This window comes from Ambystoma mexicanum, chromosome 10 (assembly GCF_040938575.1).
Source record: "Ambystoma mexicanum isolate Mex_15411 chromosome 10, UKY_AmexF1_1, whole genome shotgun sequence".
NCBI lineage: Eukaryota > Metazoa > Chordata > Amphibia > Caudata > Ambystomatidae > Ambystoma > Ambystoma mexicanum.
In genome coordinates, this window is record NC_090932.1 from 1,554,303,036 (window position 1) to 1,554,324,601 (window position 21,566).

At 46.1% G+C, this 21,566-nt stretch overlaps 1 protein-coding gene across 1 annotated transcript in view; it reads left to right on the forward strand.

Annotated features, from left to right (window-relative positions):
• Positions 1–21,566, forward strand: part of LOC138492569 (serotransferrin-2-like) — a 545,198-nt gene that overhangs the window by 164,864 nt on the left and 358,768 nt on the right. The window lies entirely within an intron of this gene.

The window sequence follows — 21,566 nt, forward strand, 5'->3', positions numbered from 1 at the left end:
CACGCCCGCTAAACCCCCATTACACTCACAGAAGCAATTCTTGGAATTTGTGTTGTCACCTGAAAAGATGGATGTTGAAAGAGAAATACGGAAAATAAGTAGAAGTAAACTACATGGTCCTTAGAAGTAAAACAAATATTGATTTCGATTCGTTTTCAATAGTGCAGCCCCCTTTGTTTATTATCTCCTACTAAGGATAGTGAATGGATTAATTTCCCTAGTAATTATATTACTACCCCAGTGGTAGTAATATAATTACTAGGGAAATGAATCCCTAACTGTGTCCTACTGAGACTTCGCTAGCTCTTGTGGTCCTTTCCGGCTGCATAGGAATATGATTAGATATGAGGCCAAGGTGGTCCTTTCTGCTTTTTAATCATGGTTTTCATTGAAAGTTTATTGCAAAATCGAAACATTCCAGCCAGTGCTGGAAATGGACAAAATGGACCGGGGAGCTCCTTACCCCCTCCCCTTCGAGGGGGAAAGAGGGGAGTGGATTGTCAGGGGTGCGGTCGGGCCTGGGGTCCGATTGTCAATGGTGTGTGTGTGTGGGACTGGGGGGCGGAGCTACATTTGGAATGATGTGTATGCCCTAAATATAGGATACTGGCTGCTTTGCAGAAAAACAAAGTTCATTTTGGGAACTTAAGAAAGACCAATTTATTAAACATGTCTGTGTCAGTAATTCAAACACTCATTTCTTCTGAGCATGCAATGCACACTTGGTAAGGTGCTCATTTCCTCTGTGAGAATAGTCGCCCTGACAGTAAAATGTGTGCGAAGCATGAGACATATATACAGCATTGGACGGTTTTATTGTTTAAGCTTTGGCTGTAGAGCAAACGAAGCTTTCAGATGCAGTTGGTAAAGGCGTTGCAGTGTCTCTATGCGTACAGCTGAGCAGCGATATGCAACGAGCACCGTAACTGCCCTACCCCCCCCCCACCCCAGTTGAAGAGGCTCTCTGCCCCAGACTGCCGCTTGCAGCAGTTTCCTGACCCCTGTGTCTGAGACACAACGTTCAGGAGACTCACAGCAGTTACAGAAAGAGCACTTCCTCAACTTGAGGGGTTTGGACCACATGTCTACATGCAACGGCACTCCGGCAAGACAGGTTTCATAGGAGCACAGCTCTGTATTGTTCCGGACCAATTTCTCCCCTGATGCCAGCTGAAACCAGAACGACACACATTCATTAGGCACAGTATGACTGTCAGACGTCATCATTTGAAAAGGGTCTCTACATGTCCCACAGCCGTCTGCTCAAGCCGTCCTTGATCAGCACAACAATCAACATGTTAAACACATACACACAAATAGCACGTATGCGATAACAAGCGTTGCGTATATTAAAGGATAGTGACAGCACAAACCATAGGCATGGTCCAAAGTGGTTGAATTCTGAGTGTTGTGGTCTTAACTGCAAATTGCCAGTGTCTCTTTGCACCGTGCAGAAAGCCCATTGTTCACTTTTGCACCTTAATATCAGATAGTGGTGGATCCATGGCCGGGGGGACAGCTCAGGGGCACCGCGTTCTTTCTTGGAAGCAAGACAACACAGAGCAACACAGGTTTGAATCCCGGTGTCGTGCTTAGATGTAATACAAGATGAATTCCCCTTCACTTCATCATGGCAGAGCGGCAGGTAAGGAAGTGCTCTGACCATGTGACTGCTCGAGGCTTTGCAAGATGTAAAAGACTCAGTGACACAAACACAGAAGCAGGATTCAATGATATGCGTTAGATATACCTTTGATAACTAGCAACACATACGGTTAGAACAGGATGTGTGTTTGCCTTTGTTGCCTAAAAGTCACAGTCAACAAATATTCACAGAGTGTATTATTCAATCTTGCCCTCAGTGAGGATGAATTGTGTGGTCCCGAATAGGCCTTGATACGTTCTTTCCTACCAACAAATGTACCTTTCTTTACCCCCAATCCCTGCGGGCACTAGGGTTACATTTATTTAAATACATCTAGTTTCATTGTGAGGATTGGTGTTCCATTTCCCACAACTGCAATTTTTCAATGATCAAATCCTTTCTTGCTTTACGGTGGACATCAGTATTCAGTTTCCCATAGTTCTCTGCTTCAATGTTTACTTGCTTCAGTCTGCATATTTCCTTTTTTCACTGTGCACATTAGTGCTAAGTTTCCCTGAATTCAATGTTTCAGCGATAAAATGCTTTCTTACACAATTTAATGCTTCAAAGTTCCAACTTCCTTCTTGCTTGTTGTGGCTATTGTGTGCAGTTTCCCATAAGTCTGTGTTTTAGTGGTCAAATGATGTCTTGCTTCCCTTTGAAAATGAGTATCACCACAATCCAGCAGTTCAAAGCTCAAATGTTCTATTGCTTCCCTACTAGGGCATTAGTTATCAGTTCTGCCCTAGTCAGCGTTGCAATGTATACATGCTTTCTTGTTTCACTGTGGACATTCTATGACAAGACTGGAGGCGAGCATTATGCTTCAACTTCTTTAATTTACCACTCTTCAGCAGTTTCAACAAAACTCAAAAACCATAACAAACACTGAAAACTTGTCTGAAACAGACTTTTCTTCCTTTAAACTACAATCCCCATAGTCTCTGTAGTCCATCTCACTCCATGCTCAGCTATGACCACATCCTGTCCCTGAGCTCCTCCTCTTCTTTTACTGCTCTTCAAGCAGATAAGTACTATTCTGGTTATCTCCCTATTTTGATATAAAAGTTAGGGTTTTAATTAGTATAATATGAGATTAAGGCTGTAAAAGCTATGCCTATTGAGGATGTATTAAGAATGCAGTGAGGAATAGGACGTTAATATGCAGCTCGATTATATGTTAGACAGATGATAATACAGCACGGCGGTGCGTAGAGTTTTTTCTAGGTTATAGCCCGACCGTGCGGGCTGACTTCGCCTCGACTCGCAGGCCCCGTGCCGTATGCCCGGCACATCAGGGGTGGCAGCGAGCGAAGGCGAGCATATAGCGAGTGGCAGGACCGTGTTTAAGCTGAGTTCGGAGCCCCCCCGCGGGAATTACAGCGGCGGAGATCCGACCGCGACGGGCGACCCCCTCCCTTGGGAGGGAGGAGCCAGCCGCGTATAAGCCGCACACCCCCTCCTTTGCGGAGGCGGAGCCGAGGCGCGCTCGCTTCCGTGGCGACCCCCTCCCTTTGGAAGGAGGAGCCAGCCGCGTATAAGCCTCGCACCCCCTCCTTTGCGGAGGCGGAGCCGAGGCACGCTCGCTTCCGTGTTATCGCATTAAGTACGAGCGACACGGAGCAGCGCGGTCAAAGGAGCCGGGCCCGGCGGTGAATTTTATATTGTCAAGCAAATAAAATGAACGGCCCATTCAGAGGGCGCGATACAGCAGGAAAGCATTCCTAACACACACACACGATAAGATCGCGTTCGTATCTTATTTGCACGATCGTGCGAGAGCCCTTAGGAGGCTCAGGAGGACGTGTGAGAGCACGTAATAAATTCCCCTGACAAGGGGATTGGGAGAAGAAAGCCACCACAGGCAACTTGACTATCTACCCTCCGTCCAGCACAGCCACAAAAAAAAAAAAGGAATTATATATTTTGCTGATTAAAGAAAGGGTCACAAGAATAAGACCCAGAGCACATAGAGTGAAAGGGCGTGCAGTGACACCCTTGCGGGTACAACAGGCACACAGCACCCATGCATAATGTCAGAATTAGAGAGGAGACCGCAGATCTGACTGCCAGCTTCAAGCAGGTGCTAGGAAATTCACTCATAGATGCAGTGGCACAAGGGGTGTAACCCCTGCAGGGTAGGCTGGAGCCCCTCGAAGCAATTTTGCACCAGCCCATAGACAGTGTCGGACGGATGGGATGCACGCCCACGGAACCCTCAGAGGAGGGGTCATTGGGGAGTACTAAGGCCCGTAAGAGGAAAGCCCCTCTTGACCCCCAGGGCCCTTCGGATGGGGCAAAAGAAAAGGCCCCGGAGGTCGTCGATGCCTTGGCAAAGCTTCATGAAGCTTATTTGCGGCGTCAGACGGTGCCAGACTTCACGACCCCCACTCCAGGGGACGAAGAATATGGAGAAGAGGACCCAGGCTCAGGAGAAGAGCTGGAAGAAGGTTTAATCCCCTCGCAAGAGGAGGAGGAGGAGGTAGTGATCAGACCTAGCGGAGCGGAGAGAATCCGCAAATAAAAGCACCTCGAAGAGGTGGAGGAGGACATGTTTGACCTGAGTAGCATTCGGAATTCGAGGTCCTCGGACTGGCAGCCCTCGCCTAGAGAGACACAATATAGGACCAGGAGGCTGCGAAAGGCACTGGACAAAGAGGTCCGCCAAGGGCTCCGAGCAGAGTGTCCGAGACCAGATCTACCGGGGATGGTGGCAGAGACGCCAGAATTGGACCCCAAAAGGCTGATGTTCGTCTCAAAGACGACCAAAGTCCCCCGGAAAGGTATCGATAGGTCTTGGAGGAGAGGTCAGGAGAAGGTTCTAGACCGGGCAGGACCCCTCGCTAAGATAAGGGACCTGGCTGAGAGGGCCAAGGACACTGAGGAGGAAGTAGACCCCGACGCCCTAGCGGGCTGAGCGCAGAGAGCAGTATGCTTCCAGGGGAACGCCAACTGCGCTTTGTAGGCACCTACGCGTCTCTGGAGAAGGCGCAAGCCCCCATAAGGAAGATTTTCCCCAATAGGAGTTTTGTGGGAGGGGCCGGTCGCCACAAGGTCGGTCGACTAGTCGTAAATAAGGAGGAAGAAGGCCCCAGAATCCCAGGGCCCAGGACTGGGAAAATAGACAAAGGTTCACTCAAGGTGAGAGTTGCATATTACCCTCCTGTGGGAGGGAGAACAAGCATGTTCTGGAAAAGTTGGCGCAAGCTTTCCAGCGAGGCCTGGATTTTGCAAGCGCGCAGGCCACACCAGCAGCGTCTAGAGCGCGCAGAGCAGAGCCTGCTAGACCAGGAGTTACATCAATTAGTAATGAAGGGCGCCATAGAGTAATGTGCGAGAGAGCCCGTTTTTTTTTTTTATAAGTAACATGTTTCTGATGCACAGAAAGGGGTGGATTGTATACCGACATTTCAAGATGGAGGGCATACATCAGCTCCGAGAGAGAGATTGGTTGACCAGGTTCGATCGGAACGAGGCGTGCCTGACAATTCCGATAGCGGAGGAGTTCAGAACGTTCCTAGCTTTTCGCTGGAGAAGACAGCTCTGGCAGTTCAAGACTATGCCCTTCGGACTAGCTTCGGCTCCATGGGCCCTTATCTAAGTAATGAATACAGTAGCGGCGGCCATCAGAGAGAAAGTATAAGACGGATCAGTTATCTAGACGATCTACCGCTACTAGCCGAGGATCGAGAGACCCTCAAGTACCAGACAGAGTGGGTAATAGACCTGTTATCGTCTCTAGGGTTCCTAGTGAACAAGGTATAGTAGGAAACCGATCCGGCACAGGAGTTAGACCTTCTAGGATTCATTCTGGATACCAGGAAAGCGACCCTGGAACGGCCAGCTCGGAAGATGCGCGACATCAAGAGGGAACTCAGAGGATGTCTGCAGAAGGAGCTAGTATCCCTCCAGTCCCTAGCAAGAATAGTAGAGCTGCTTGCAGCTTCTAGTCAGGCCATCTTTCCAGACTCACTTCATTATCGAGCACTGCAGCGATTAAAGATACGGCATCTGCAGCAGGGTCTGCACTATCATCAGACAGTGCCGTTGGATCACGAATCCATGACAGAGCTGGAAGGGTGGTTACAAAATATGGATGTCTGGAATGGGCGTGCCATTTTCGGAGAGAGACCGGATCTAGCTATAGAATCCGAGGCCAGCCGGGTAGGCTGAGGCGCAAGGTGCGGAAACCTACAGACGAGGGGGAAATGGAGCGAGGAGGAACTTCGCTTACACATAAACTGTCTAGAACTCCTTGCAGGGTCCCTTTGCGATAAGGGCATTCACGAAGGAGAAGATGAGATCTTGTGTCCTCCTGAAGAAGGGCAACATATCGGCAGTGCGTTACACAAATAACCTGGGAGGTACCAAATGCAGGATGTTGGCCGAACTAGCGAAGGACTTTTGGCACTTATGTCTACAGTCAGAGACGTCCGTCACGGCGGAATATCTGCCCCGATCGGTGAACGTCATAGCGGACTGGAACTCTCGGTACCTCGCGGACTCCAGCGATGGGAAGCTGGATCCAGCAATCTTTCAGAGGATAATAGAGAGAGGGGGTCCAGTGCACATAGACCTATCCGCGCCCCGGTTGAACAACCAGACAGCAGAGTATTTCAGCTGGAGGCTGGTTCCGGGAGCTCGAGAGACAGACGCGTTCCTTCAAGACTGGAACGGAGGTCAACATTGCGCGTTCCTGCCATTAATGTTGCGGAGCAGAGTTCTAGCGAAGTGTCGGAGGGAGACAGCGGAGTTGCTATTTGTAGCATCATGCTGGAAGTCTCAAGTATGGTTCCTGACCCGCATGGAACTGGTAGTAGATTACCCGAGACTTCTTCCGGAAGGAGAACAACTGCTCACGGACCCAGCTGGGTCGTATCAACCTCTGAGAGTGAGGGGGACTCTCCCGCTCATCACGTGCAGAATATCAGGAGACGCTGGGCGCTGCCAGGCATTTCGGCGCAAGCTGCGCAGCTCATTGCAGATTCCTGGGCTTCGTCCACGAGAAGGACCTACCACGCGGCTTGGGCCAAGTGGATTAGCTGGTGCAAGGGGAGAGGTCTTCATCCCATTTCGGGCCTGTAGTGAGGATTTTGAATTTCTTAGCTCAGCCACTACAAGGTGGTGAAGCGTTTCGTACCATAGGAGTGTACAGGTCAGTCATATCCGCGGGGCATCTCCCTATTGAGGGAACGCCAGCAGGGGAACACCCAGCGGTAGTACGGCTTATTAGAGGAGCCAGATTTAGAGTGCCTCCGGAACCTCGATACAAGACGGCCTGGGATGTCCTAACAGTTCACAATCTAGTGGAGAGTTGGCCCGGGAACGGATATCTATCTATGAAGAGATTATCGGGGAAGTTAGCGATGCGGTTATGTCTAGTTTCTTGTAAACGAGTATCGGACGTAAGGGCCCTGGAGATTGACAGGAAGTCATTTGGCCGGAAGGTGCGACTTTTACAATCGTGGGACGAACTAAGACGGGGACATCTTCATTTCACTACCCATATTTCCCAGCTAGGCCTAAATGGTGCGTAGCAAGCTGCGTAAAAGAATACGAGAGCAGAACAGAGGAGTTCAGAGCAGCGAATACGAAGCAATTGTTGATTGCGCGCAGGAAACCATTCAAAGGGGTGTACTCAGCTACTATAGCCAGATGAGTTAAGGAAGTGATGCAGGCGGCAGGAATGGATGTAGAGAAGTATGGAGCGCACTCTGTGAGAGGAGTAAGGGCGTCCAAAGTCTATAAGACAGGTGTATCCCTCTGAGATATTATGCTGGCAGCGGACTGGTTGAATGATCGAACTTTTAAAGAATTTTATTTCAAGACGACCGAGAGTTTAGCGGTCACGGTGTTGGGAAGCTTTGAACAAGCATAATGCTCGCCTCGTCTTGTCATAGAATAAAGATTACCCCTGCTATCTGCGCAGGGAGTATTAATTCTATTAAAGACTAGGAGGCGAGCATTAAATTCCCACCCAATTCATGTATTGTATAAAATGTGATCGTAAAGGATAATGTTATGATATTATCAGTAATACATGGACACCACCCTGATTTTCTGCTTTTGTTTATTTATAGGAGAGGAGCAGAAGAACAATTGAAGTAGGAGACTAGCAGAGGTAGTCGCCTGAGTGGAGGAAGTTCGACATTCGTTTGGAATGGTTCAAGTTGTTGCCAGTTGCAGGACATGTGTGGAGTTCTAAATGGACTTTCAGAGCGAGTAAAAGAGAGGAGGAGCTCAGGGACAGGAGGTGGTCATAGCTGAGCATGGAGTGAGATGGACTACAGAGACTATGGGGATTGTAGTTTAAAGAAAGAAAAGTCTGTTTCAGACAAGTTTTCAGTGTTTGTTATGGTTTTTGAGTTTTGTTGAAACTGCTGAAGAGTGGTAAATTAAAGAAGTTGAAGCATAATGCTCGCCTCCTAGTCTTTAATAGAATTAATACTCCCTGCGCAGATAGCAGGGGTAATCTTTATTACTACTCACTTTCACAGACAAGACCAGTTTTAGAGGCTTAAGCTTGTGTAACCCCTGATCCCAAACGTGCCATAAAAGAAAGGGGGTTATGGAAGTGTATGAACAAATAAAGACAAGCCACACTAGGAGTTTGGTTAAAGCTATTATTACATGTGTATGTGTTTTGCATAGACTGACTTACCGGACTGCACCACGTTCCTCACCATGGGGGTCACATGGAACACTGGACTGGACTGAAGGGCAATGGCAGGTCTCTCCTGCCTATCAGCCGGGACATGGGCTGAGCTCAGAAAGAAACGTTGAAAAGTGACAGTTGAAAGGAGAGGGTTGAAAGAAGGATATAGAAAGATAAAGCAGGAAGAGAAAGGACAGAAAAGAAGGAAAAAGAAGAGTTGGGCCCTCTGGGTGGAGGGGTGGCGCCGCTCGAGCAGCCCCCCAGGGAAATCTCTGATGAGCCAGCTGCGTCTGCCAGCTGCAGCCCTGTGTCAAGATGAGGCCCATGCCGCGTGTGGGGTGCGGCCTGCGTGAAGCAAAACGCCCGCGTCCGGGGCTGCGTGTGCCGGCCGGCCCGAGAGGCGAGCGTGGCCTGGGAGGCAGAGGCCTGCCCGGCGGCCAACCCGGGCAGGCCAGAAGAAGAGGAAGTTCCGGGCTGCGTGGGCGGTGCTGCCCTGGTGAAAATAACAGAAGCATAAGGGATCTCAAAGCCCTAGGAGGAATTCACAGCAAGATGTCCTGTTAAAGCCACCAGCGTAAGAGCGGGGGTTTGAGTGCAGAGGCACAGGACGGCAGCGATGGCAACATTAAAAGTTACTCTACTTTACTGACTTTGTTTAGGACTGATCAATACGACTGTGCCAAGGTTATTCAAAGTGTTACAACGCAAAAGTACACGTGGAAACCATTGGGGATTGTAGTAAGAGGGATGCCCAGGGTGAAGTAATTGATAGCCTGCTTAATGTTAATATGTATAGGGGTTTGAGCAATGGGTATCTCTTACCTATATTGAAAAGGATGTGTCAGGTTGTTTTGAAGGAATTTGATGTCTAAAAATTGCATTTTTATATGAAAGCTCACATGGGCACCAAAACACCCCTCTGGTGTACTGTGCCTTATTTAGAACTGGAACTCAGTGTTGTGGCCCATCTCCTGAACTAACATCAGTTTAATTGCAGGTTGCTCAGCGCCCCACCAGAGCAGCTGGTCTAGGATGGTGGGGTGGTGTCAGTGATCCATTCTTGGGCCGGAGTATTTATAATACTAGGCTTCCCGGGCTATTGAAAAAGAAAAACCCTGGGGGCTACACTTGTCTTCTCCGCTCATTCCGGTCAGCTTCACTTGTTGTGTTCTGGTACAGAGTCCTCTTTCTTAGTCTCTGTTCGGGCCCCTTTTATTCTGAGGTGTTTTCAGACCTACAAGTTTAACTTCAGTGCTAATTGTGGACTTTTACCTGGTCCTGCTCTCGTTTTCCATGTCTCCTTGGGATCTGGCTCCCATAACTGCAAAAAACAGATTCTATGCATCCTGCTTTCATGGCTGGGCTTCTTGTCGGGTATCACCAATTTAGAAGCTGTTTTTCCTTTCCGAGTCTCCAACCTCTTGTGACATCCATGGTTTCCTTCTGCTGGCTTGAGGTTCTGTGACTGACATTATCCATAGTGTTGGGCTGTCTGGTAAGGCTCCATTACCACTCATCTCTCTGGCAACAGGTTTGGGAAATCAACTTTTGCTGTGGCTTCTTTAGTTCGTTACGCTCTTCAAGGCCAGCTCACCACTGCCCAGTTCATGCCCACCCACGGTTTCGTGAAATCCCTGCTGAACCATTCACAAAGGATTCAGATCTGAACCGAGTCGTAGTATGTTTGGAAATCTGGGGAGCCTGTTCCTCCCTTTTGCCTAGCAGCTCCAAATAGTCGCTGGGAGGGACGCAGTCTTTTACTCTTCCTTACAAAGCAGTCTGACACTCTTTGGAGTGAGGTAAAAAAAAGTTCCCGAGGCATGTACCGGCAGAGCTTGGAATAAGTAGAGAAGTCATGGGACGATAACCATTTTAAGTGTAGCAATGTGACCCAACCAGGAGATAGCTACCAGGCTTCACCTCTGCTAGTCATTTATAATTTACGCCAATATCCCTCGGAAATTAGCCCGATACAGCCTGTCAATCATGGAGGTTAACGTCACCCCCAAATATTTGATCCCCTTTGACGTCCATAAAAAGTGTGACACCACCTGGGCCTCTGCTAAAACCTTTCCTCACAGCGTAAGGTTCAAGATTTCAGATTTCCCTATATTAATCTTAAAACCTGTGACTCTCCCAAAATCTTCGAGAACTCTTTGAACCCCACCTTTAGGGAATTCATTAGGTCGGTTAGTGTCAATAACATGTCATCAGCAAACACCACCACTCTGTGTTTACCATTCCCCAATGAAATCTTTGATTCACTTATCACATGGAATAAGGCTTCGAGGTAGATCGAATAGACAAAGGGGAGAGCAGACATCGCTGCTTAGTCCTCCTGCGCAATTCTATTCTATCGGAAAGGTTGGCATGAATCAAACTTCTGGCAGACGGGGCCAGATAATTAGCGCTCACCATTCGGAGGAACCCCTCCCGCAAGCCCATTTTTACTCAAGGAATTGAATAGAAAGGACCATTCCACCTGCTCAAACGTCTTCTCGGCACCAAGGGAGAATAGAAGTGGTGGGATGTCGCTATTTTTACACTTTCTTCAGCAAATGAGCCACTCTTCTGACGTTGTCAAATGTCTGTCTCCCTGTAATAAAGCCCTATCAATCAGGGTGGATTAACTTCGGTAGTAATGGGTCTAACCTGTTTGTCAATACTTTAGTATATATTGCCATCTATATTGATTAGGGCTATGGGGGCACAGGAGTACCCACACTTAGCTCGGTCCTTATTGGGTTGGGAATTAAGATTACTTTGGTCTCTTCCATCGATTGCGCTATGCGCCTTACTTTACGGAAGTGGTTGAAAAGACTTGTAAGGATCGCAGCTAATACTTGACAAAACCCATCAGGTCCCAATGATTTATTTGAGGGAAGAGCCTTAATAACCTGCTGAATCTCTTCCAAGATGATCTCCTCATCTAACTCCCTAGAGGTTGCGCCATTCAAGCTTGGGATTGTCAGGCTGTCAATATATTCCTGTTGCGCCACCTCCGCTGGGTCTCACGATGAATACAGGACCCTATAGAAATCAACATAAACGTTTGCTATATCCTCAGTCTTCGTGACCCTGGTGGCCTGTTCGTTCACCACAGAACTTATCACCTTAGAACCTTTCTGATCTCTCAAGAGCCTTGCTAGCATTTTATCTGCTTTATTTGCACCAATATCATAGCTCTGTCTGGCATTAAGCAGTGCCTTTGCCTTTGCGCCCTCCTAGTATGTAACATGTTAAACTGTCTTGTGGATTCTCTGTATGCTTTGTAAGCCTCTCCCATTGGGGTCCTTTGCACTCTCTGTCTGCCCTCCTCTAGTCCGTTTTTCTAATTGAGTTTCCAGAGTTCTCAAATGTCTTTCCCTTTGCGCCTTAAGAAATATCAACTCCTCGCTTATCATTGCTTTAAATGCATCCCATCTTACATTTCTTGGACATGATATGATTCTCTACAAAGAATCTTGAGAACTTACCTTCTAGCTCTTCTCTGTGGGTTGTATCTCGAAGGAGCCCTACTGAGACCGACCAGCGCCACAATGAGTTTCTCTTTCTGGGGAGAAGCACATTCCATCGATACCTACATGTGGTCGATCAACGATATTGGCCCAACAGTGACATCCTCGGCCCTACTCAAAAGAGAAGCCGAAACCCAGATGTAATCTGTCTGTGATTGCATTTTGTGCACATTGGAGAAAAATGTACAGCCTTTCTTTTCTCTCCAAGCATCCCTAACCTAGGCAGCTTTTGTTTCAGTGCGTTTGACACTACACCCCCCTCAATGTGACTTTCCCCTGCTTCTGTCTAGCTCCTAGGACCAAGCCAGATCAAAATCTCCCATCACGTTATGTCCCCCACTGTAAACTCTTCAAGGACCCTAAAAAGTCCTTGATAAAACCTTCTTGCCCTGAATTCAGGGCATAATTTGAGGCCACTGTGAACCAGACACCTGCCATACTTCCCCCTCCCCAATACATATATCGGCCAGTATTGTCACCCAAGGTTTTATCTATACAGACATTGTTTCCCTCCCTCAAAGCCAAAAGCACCCAGCCTACCAGTCAGATTTTAAATCCACTGGCAGGGTTTAAACACACAGACGAGTGGTTTCCCTCTAGCGGAAGTGCTACGTGGCACACCTCCTATCTATGCTGGGTACAGGACCTGTAAAGGATGACGAGGATAGAGGGTAAGTGGGGTGACAGCAAAAGATTGTAGTCAGAAATGCAACAGCAATTTAAAGTGGATGGCACCTGGAAATTTGATGATAATGGCAACGAAGAGTGCAAGAACACATGATCATGTCCCTTTATAATGGTAAATCCAATAGCATCCAAATGCATCCAACAAGGTCCTGAAACAAGTCCTAACTAATTTCCTACGTAACTAAAACATGTAAACAAACAAGATACGTTATGTCCTTAATCTGGAATTCCCATGTAACTGGAATGGTTGCTGGAATGCTTCTGAAGCGTCTGGCAGTGGTTGAAATGAAAGACGTGGAGATCAGGTGCAGTGCGACACACTAGAGGACCTAAGAGTGTTGTGCTGTCACCTGGCTCCGAACATGGAAGAATGATGCTGCTGTAATTAATCTCGCCATGCCTGACGTAACCTAAGTAACCTAATAAAAAAGGACTGGAAGACGGTCACTTGTGACTAGAGAGTTGAGCACCTTTTCAAAGACTATCCTATGTTTGACTACCAACGAAATCAAAACCTTAAAGACAAACTCGTAAACACAAGACCACCACAGAAAAGGATGATCACAAATAGAATTGGGACCTACCCAGGTTTGAATTGTAGTGACTGCAGATACATTCCGAAGGGAGAAACAGTCAATCATCCATATACAGGAGAACGAATTAAATTGCGAAATTATGCCACATGTGGGACACAAAGCATTATATATGCAATCAAATGCCCATGCAGTCTCTACTACATAGGACAATCCCAAAGGGATGCCAAAATACGATGGAATGAACATAGGTTATGTATCCGTAACCACAATGCAAACTCAGCAGTCGCCAGACATTGGTACGAGAAGAAACATAACCTGGCACAAATCCGATTCATGATCTTGGAAGTTGTGAAGAAAAGAGATCCACATGAAAATATCTAAAAAAGATTGGACCAAAGAGAAACATTTTGGATTGATAAAATGAGCACACTGACACCAAAAGGATTAAATGAAGAGATCAGCTATATGTGTTACCTACAATAATCCATATAACCAGGGAGAGGGAAGATTTTGGCTGTTCGCCTCACGGGAATCAACCACTTGAGGAGAGAGACCTGATGAACAGGACTATCGAGTAGATATCATCAGAGGGGATATACCTAGCTGTTCTCTCAACAGGAACTAACCACGTGAGGAGAGTGACCAGATGAACAGGACCTTAGAACTTTGTTTTGCTTGTATTTTTTATTTATTTGATAGTAACTGTATGCTCCATATATATAGCTGTTCTCCCAACAGAAACATACCGCGTGAGGAGAGCGACCAGATGAACAAGATCTTAGAACTTGGTTTCGCTTTTATTCTTATTTACTCTGATACTAACTGCACGCTCCATATATCGCTAGCCCCACAGTGGCGACCCGTGTGAATTTGCCTTTGCAAAACAACAGGTTTCGCTTTAATGTGTACTTTTGAAACGCTGCAAGCAGGTCGATTGCGGCACACAATATCACATGTTACATTTCCGCATTCACTTCATTTTTGAATCCACAGTAATTGATGCGTTGCTGTGGTGATAATCCCGCCCTCTTGTTGTCATGGAGAAGCGGGACGTGAGGTGTGCGTGCTCTAGCTTCACAGCCGGAGCGTGACGCCTCGCATGGTCACCATAGCAACGGTTTCAATACAAAGTGAAACCGCGCGTTCCCGCGGGTACACTTTCATTACAGACGTTCGCGACGAGCAAGGTAAGACTTTGCAGCACGTCCCTACATGTGTAACGCAGATACCGCCCACATAACGAGCACTGATATATATATTTAACCTAGGTATCGTATCCAGAATGCAGGGCGAGTGCCAGCATTTAGTTACAATTGAGTTACAAGTGAGATTGATGAGGAACAACCTACAGATAGAGGTACGCTTTTACGGCAAGAACTCGAGCTTTGAATTAAAGCGCTTTTTCACTCATAGATACTGATAGATATACTTTTCTGTTTTTGTTCCATCCTACTACCTTGTCGCCGTCAATCACTGAGCATGATTGATATGTATACTGTTTGGTTATGAAACTTATGAAATGTTCGTTTTTGGAAATAACATTGTAAATAACTTTGAATTCTCACTTATGTTGTTTGAAAATAATGATTTTGATAGATTGTACAGCCCTGAAGATGGTATAAATACCGAAATGCATTGGCTCTTGTACAAAAACTTGACCATAGTACTATTTTTCTGTCTCAATACTCACCATTTTATAAAAATATAATTACAGAAATGTGCATTAAACATTTTCTGTACTTCTAACAGAGACTTGCTGAATTTATTTACAAAAACGAATCTAGAAGCATATTTAATTAAAAAGAAATAGCGAGTAACTCCAATTACTAACTTTCAATGAATAATTTCTGCTCCTCTGGAGCCAATTGAGAAGTGTCAGATTTGATGAGTTGTATACACCTCATCTTTTTGTTTGCCAAAGTCAGGCAATCGACCAGAATCACACACACCTGACGACCCTTTCCCTTCCTCACAGGGATACAGGTGGAGCACAAGAGCACAATACAAGCAAGGCAGACCGGACGACGAGAGAGCTAACTCAGCATAGCAATTCAAAAGGAGGAGAAAGACAGCGCAAATGGAGAGGATACCAAGAATATAAGTGACCTTGCCCTTTTTGACAGAGCCCGGGAAACCTCCAGAGAAGGAATCGTAAGACCACGAACAATAGCCAGCGTGTGTTGCAGCAGATGTCAATGGTGCATGGGTGCCTCATCCGCTGACAACCAAGCCGGGGAGAGACGCTTGGCCCATGGTACCAGCCTTGACTCCACAGACAAGAAAGCCAAGCAGTTCATCACAGCCAGTGAGTCGAGGGGAGAGCCGATTAGAAACCGAACTGTTTTGAACGAAAGTGGCAAGCGGCTGATTATAGAAGCTATAAAGAACTATGGATACGCAAGGGGAAAGCCAGCATAGCAGAGTCAAGCACCACGTGGGTGTTCACTCGAGAAACTCTGGGTGATTAGCCTGTTGTTGAACTACCATAACCAGAAGGCCTTGGGAGAAATCAAGAAGGGGTCAAAGTGATAATACAGCAGTCTAGTAAAATCCTCTGTACAGTCGAAAGCCTTTGACCGACAGATGATGGTGAAACTAAGAGAGGCAAATCCCATATCGTAAAGGTGAAAAGAGTGAACCCGACCGAGGGATGCCGATTAAAGGGGGCAAAGTCTGAAGTCTCGATTAACAGTGTGTTGACAAGTGTGAACCCAGCAGAGGGTTGTCCACAGTGAACTGTGTAAAAGACATTAAGATTTGTGGATATTAGAGATGAAGATTGTGTTGAAAGCCATAGTGAACCCGGCAGAGGGAGGCTAACAATCGAGAAGGGTCTGAGCCCGACCGAGGGGGATCCAAGGGTGAAAAGGTATCACTCAACGTGCAAGCTGAAAGGAACTTTTATTTGTTATTTTGTTGAAGACATCAGGTCCTCGGAGGTAAGAGACTTTTTTGTAGAAAAAGAGACTTAACCACGAAGACCCTGATAAACTGAGAGCGGAAATGTTAGCTCGTGCTGGGAAAGCTTGAGCATGTGCTGTGCTCCAGAGTCCTACCTTGTCCCGTGCTCAAAACGTGGGGAAGGGAGACCCGACAACAGCATCCTGACTTCTTATTTGTGAACCCTTCTTTCTTTCCTGTGAACTCTAGCCCACACTTTTTGTTTGTATTTAGCGTAAGGATTGGCAATAGGTTTTTCTTAGTATGGGCTTTTTTCTTTGGACAAGATGCCACTAGGACTGCCTTATTATTATTTGATGGTTGTAGCTTGCCCCCATTTTAGATTTGGGTTTAGATTAGGCGTTTTTCCAACCCGCAGATACAGTTTAATAAACACCCTTGAACTGTGACCACTTATGTCTTCTTTACTGTTGCCACCATGAGTTCCTTACAGCATCTTAAGCCAATTGAGTGTACCAGCTTCTTGCTTGCGCTTGGTCCAAAAGCACTTGAATGAGTGCTAAGGGATACCTGTTTTTGTGGTGATGCCGTTGAGTTGGCGATAGTCTATGCATCGCCGGAGTTCGGTTTTATCCTTTTATGGGATAAAGAATATTGAAGCCCCTGCTGGGAGGTGGAATGTCAGATGAAGCCTTTCTTGGGGCTGTTTATGTATTGTTTTAATATTAAATTCTCTTTGTCGGATACAGCGTACGTGCTCCCATATGGTATTTTAGCTCCTGGTATCAATTCAATACGAAACTTGTATTCCCGGTGTGGTGGTAAACTTTCAGATTCTTTGGGATCAAAACCATCAGCATAGTCATTGTACTCCTTGGGGAGAGTATCTTGTATTAGTAGAATTCTTTGGGCCTCATCATGAGTTGGGCGGTATCCCGTCTGTAATACCGCCTGACTGTAATTGCGTTAGAGCCAACCGGTCTGGCGCTTTTAGCGCCATATCACAGGTTGGGCGTTAATGGTAAATCACCATTGGGTCAATTTTTGGTGCAATTACCATGCAGTAATACCGATGGTGGTAATTATGCCAAAAATTCGCATTCTTCCAGCATGTTTACCCCCAGCTCTGATTTGGGGTAAACATGCCAGACTTGAGATTGGGCGGACCCTTAAATGCACCGGTAACACCATTACCACTACATTTAAGGGCTACCGCCCAACTCATGATCAGGCCCTTTGGGGCCCTATTAGTGCCTGATCAAGGGTTGGGCATTAACGGTAAATACCCATTACCCAGCGGGTTCAATGGACCTAATGGGGCATTTTCGGTGAAATTACCATGCAGTAATACCACCAGCGGTAATTGTGTAGAAAAGTGGCATTTTTCCAGCGTGTTTTCGGTTTTTGGGTAAACACGCCAGACTCTAGATTGGACGGGCCCTTAAATGCACTGGTAACATGATTACCACCGCATTTAAGGGCTACTGCCCAACACGAGTTGGGTGGTATCCCAGCTGTAATACCGACTGTAATTGCGTTAGCGCCAACCAGTCCGGTGCTATTAGTGCCGGATCACGGTTTGGCCATTAACAGGAAATCCACATTCCCCATTGTGCCCAATGGGGCGTTTTCGGTGCAATAACGTGCGATAATACTGCCAGCAGTAATTGCATCGAAAATGGGAATTTTTCTGGTGTGTTTAACCCCAGCCCACCCAAGAAAAATAAACCAGGTTGCGCTTATCTGCTAGTAAGCAAGGCTTGTCTGTGGGTTGTACCCCCCACGATATATCCCCCCATACTCGCAGTGGAAGGTCTGTTGCTTGAGCGGAGACTGGTTTTCTGTTTGCATTGGTATCTCTGCATTCGCGGTCTAACTTCCACTCAGGAGAAAGACTGAACATGTGCTTGGGCACAGCTCGCTCTTAAGTAGAGGCAGGCGCAAGATGGCTGCCTCCCTGCGGGTCCCATATAAACCGACACAAAATCTTCGTAATTGGAGCCAATGTGGCTCAAAAAATTGATTTCAAAACAAACATTCATTGCTCTTTCATGGACACAGCCTTCTCAGCTTATAACTCAAAAGGCACCCCTTTCTAAACTATGATTCACAAACCAATTTATTAGTCAAAACCATGGACAGATTATTTGATGCAATGATGGTATTGACAACAGTTCACATATATGGGCATAATTACATTCAGTACAGTTAATAAAAATGTATGCAATGATGCAATAATACAAAATGACACAGACAGACAAAACAGTACAGACAGACAAAACAGCACAGCAATGTCTTTGTACAACATCTGTATAAAGTGCAACCGTGCAGACAGCACCTAAAGTGTAAGTGCTGATGTATAAGACTAGCTAGGAAGGGTGATCGGGAATCCTAGCACATCCCGCTAGTCTAATAGCAATGCTATTCTTAACAGGCCACCTAGTAACAATTAGTCGTGTGACAAATAACCAATAGTTGAAAGTCATGGGTCTAATAATGTTGTAGACCCTATCGCCAAGCAAAGCCCACTCCACTGACAGAAGAACAAAGTATTCACTTCACACACAACACTCCAGTGGAGATTTAATTGTTTTGATAAAGAGCCAAACACTCTTTGTCTTCTTTAGGGCCAGATTCAAACACTAAAACACAATCAAAAACATATAGTTACCTAAAAGACATAGGGAAGTGAACTGAATAGATGCCGGGTGAATACTATTTAATTGTACAGTGCTTCTCATTAATAATCTGGAGCTAGCTGTAACTTTTCTTAATTGTTTGTTATTTCTAAAAATGGTATGAAACAACTCATAACTCCTGCAATGTACTAGAGTAAATTAATAGACCACAAAGTTTGTCAAGAGGAGCAACGCAATTACCTGGTAATTAGTGAAGTTAACGTGAGAGGAGGTCCAGGTTACTCCACAAACACTGTGAAACGCTATCATGAAAGTAAGCCGGGTAATTCTCCCAATGATAGCAAAATGTCAGCCACCCACAAAGGCTTTGCCAGAATCTTTACCTGCTTGATTTAGTCACTGACGTACAGCTTAACTCCCAAGGCACAGAATGTGCTCGCCGTAAGATTTGCGGCATTGAATATAATGATAATTCAACCAGCCCTAACGGATACACATTACGTCCGAATGGTTGATAACAGTACATAAAAGTTTACTAAAAATGTGGAAACAAAGTGTTGGCCATCTTTAAAGAGATAGAATTGACTAAGCATCACTCTGTGTCTACGAGTATGTCCGTAGAAGTTAGTGTTTCACTGCTCGCACAAGATTGTCATAACAACCTGAATTAATATTTATATCTAAATTTCCAACTGTGGAACACAGAAGTCAACTGATCGACAGTATAGAGTAAATACATAAATACATATGAACATGGCAGAATCCATTAAAATAATTAAAGTCGATAAAAGGGGTCTCTGAGTGAAAAATACAAAGTAAGGTGGCCAAAAAGCTGGCAGACATCTTGAGAATAACATGCAAAATGCACGAACTTCAATAAATTGCAAGAGCTTAGTAAAATTGCCCCAAATAGAAAATGCTTACAAGAGAAGCCAAATCACGGGAAAGCAGACCAATGCATCTTGTCATTCGGGCCATCTATATGTGATTGCAATTAGTAAATCCAGTATTGTTCATGTGTGGCTAAAAGATCATCTAAAGAACCCCCTCCATTCCCAATAACAATTTTGTTAACAATCAACCAATGAAAATCATCTGATGTATGTTGGTGTTCCCAAAAGTGAGTGACCAATGGTGTAATCATGACTTTATTACGAATCTGTGATTTGTGTTTTTTTATCCTAATATGGGGAGGATGTTTGGTTTTCTCCCACATAATGTTTCTTGCCCAGACATATGATAACATATATCCCACCGGCCATCCTGCCGTTAGTAAAGTGGTGAAGTGGCCACACTTTACCCAATGCCTCATATTTCGTAGTCTGCAGTGTAAGTTGACAGAGAAAACATGAACCTCTTTTCTGATGGCCTGTTACTGCTGTTACTGGGGGCAATCCTAAAAGCCCTCTGGTATCTGTACTTCGTTCATTATGCTCGTGCAAAGCATGTACAAGGGACTGCCGTAACTCGTTCAGAGTCATATACTTGCAGGTTTTGCCAATTGCCAACTATCAAATTCCCCAAGACATCGCTCAAATGGCAAAACGTAGTTACACACACTAGCCTGCCATTGGGTGATTAATTGTTTTGTTCTAGCAGTGCATGCTCAGAACATTATGTGTGGTTTTCCTTCTTTTCTCAGCTTTTTGCCCCTTCCCCCTCCAATGCCCAGCATAGGTCGCAAACATGGGCTCTAGCCCAAAATTAAATGGGAGTGTCTTTGTTTCTCTTGATCTTCAGCGTAAGTTGCTGATCCGCAGAGCAGGTGACCCCAGCACCTGCCAGGGTTTTGGCCCAGACCCGGGTTCCAGCCTGGACTCTGGTATTGGTGGATTTTGATACTGGGTGGTAGCGGTGTGCGGTATAAATCAATATAACATATGTTATTTTATTGCTCAACAAGCCAAAGTGGAACTTTAGGCCGAAACAAGTTTGGGGATGCTTGTGGTCTCGTGCAGAAGGAATGTGACCTAGCAGTTCGGGCTGGACTGCCCCTTTTGGGGTGGGACCAAGCCTGATTTGCATATGGTCTTTCCCCTTCTGTGATGGCTTAGTAGGTGAAGAACGATGGTCTGGGGGGTTGCCCCGAGCAATGCCAGTGGTTATGATTCAGTCTAAACCTTCCAGCCATCACCTCTTTGTTTTTGCAGTAATAATATCTACCTCCCTCCATCTCCTGCCACCACCAGGATAAGAATGTGATTGTCAATATTTTGTTTTTCTGAAATGCATTTTTCAAAAGGAGGAAATCATCCCACAAAATCTTGAAATGTTTCCTCTTGTTAGTAGAGTTGCAAGTTGACACAGGTCACACGTGAATAATTGTCTCTCCCAACTACTTCACTCTGCCCTCAGCCCTACTGAAACTACCACTTTGCGCTCTGGGATGAATCGAGGGAATTCGTCCCTACTCCCCAAGAGGGAACTCTCCCCCTGTGAGACTGGCGAGGTGAGCCTGCTCTGTAATACCCTCCCTAGGGGTAGATGCAAGTGGAACCACACCGGGAGAGATTCTCCCTTTGGGGACAAGGGCTCCATTTCTGTGAGGAACTTCCTTCTCCAGTAAACATGATGGCATACATGGGTCTGTCAAAGCCTGTCAACTATCATTACTGGGCGGAAGACGAAGATAACTAATGCTATTATTCCAAAGAAAGAGAAACTCTCAGTTTAAGAAAATGTGACTAATCCACTCAGATGAGTGAATTGAAAGAGGAACCCTTGTCAAGTACGAGGCGAAAAGGGAGAGGAGACAAGAAGCGACAGAGGAAGGTGTCTCCAAGCAGGGGAGGTCCCCATGAAATGTGAACCTGGGAAGAGGTGGAGCCAGCGGAGGACGTGGAGCCTGCAAAATCCAAATCTGCTGGCAAGCAGCAGAGAGAGCTCTGAGAAGCTAGGATAACCGAGAGTCTTAGAAGGGATGAGCCGAATGGGACTCGAGAAGTGGTGTTGGTGTGAACGCAAGAGAATCGTGGTGGGCAGCTG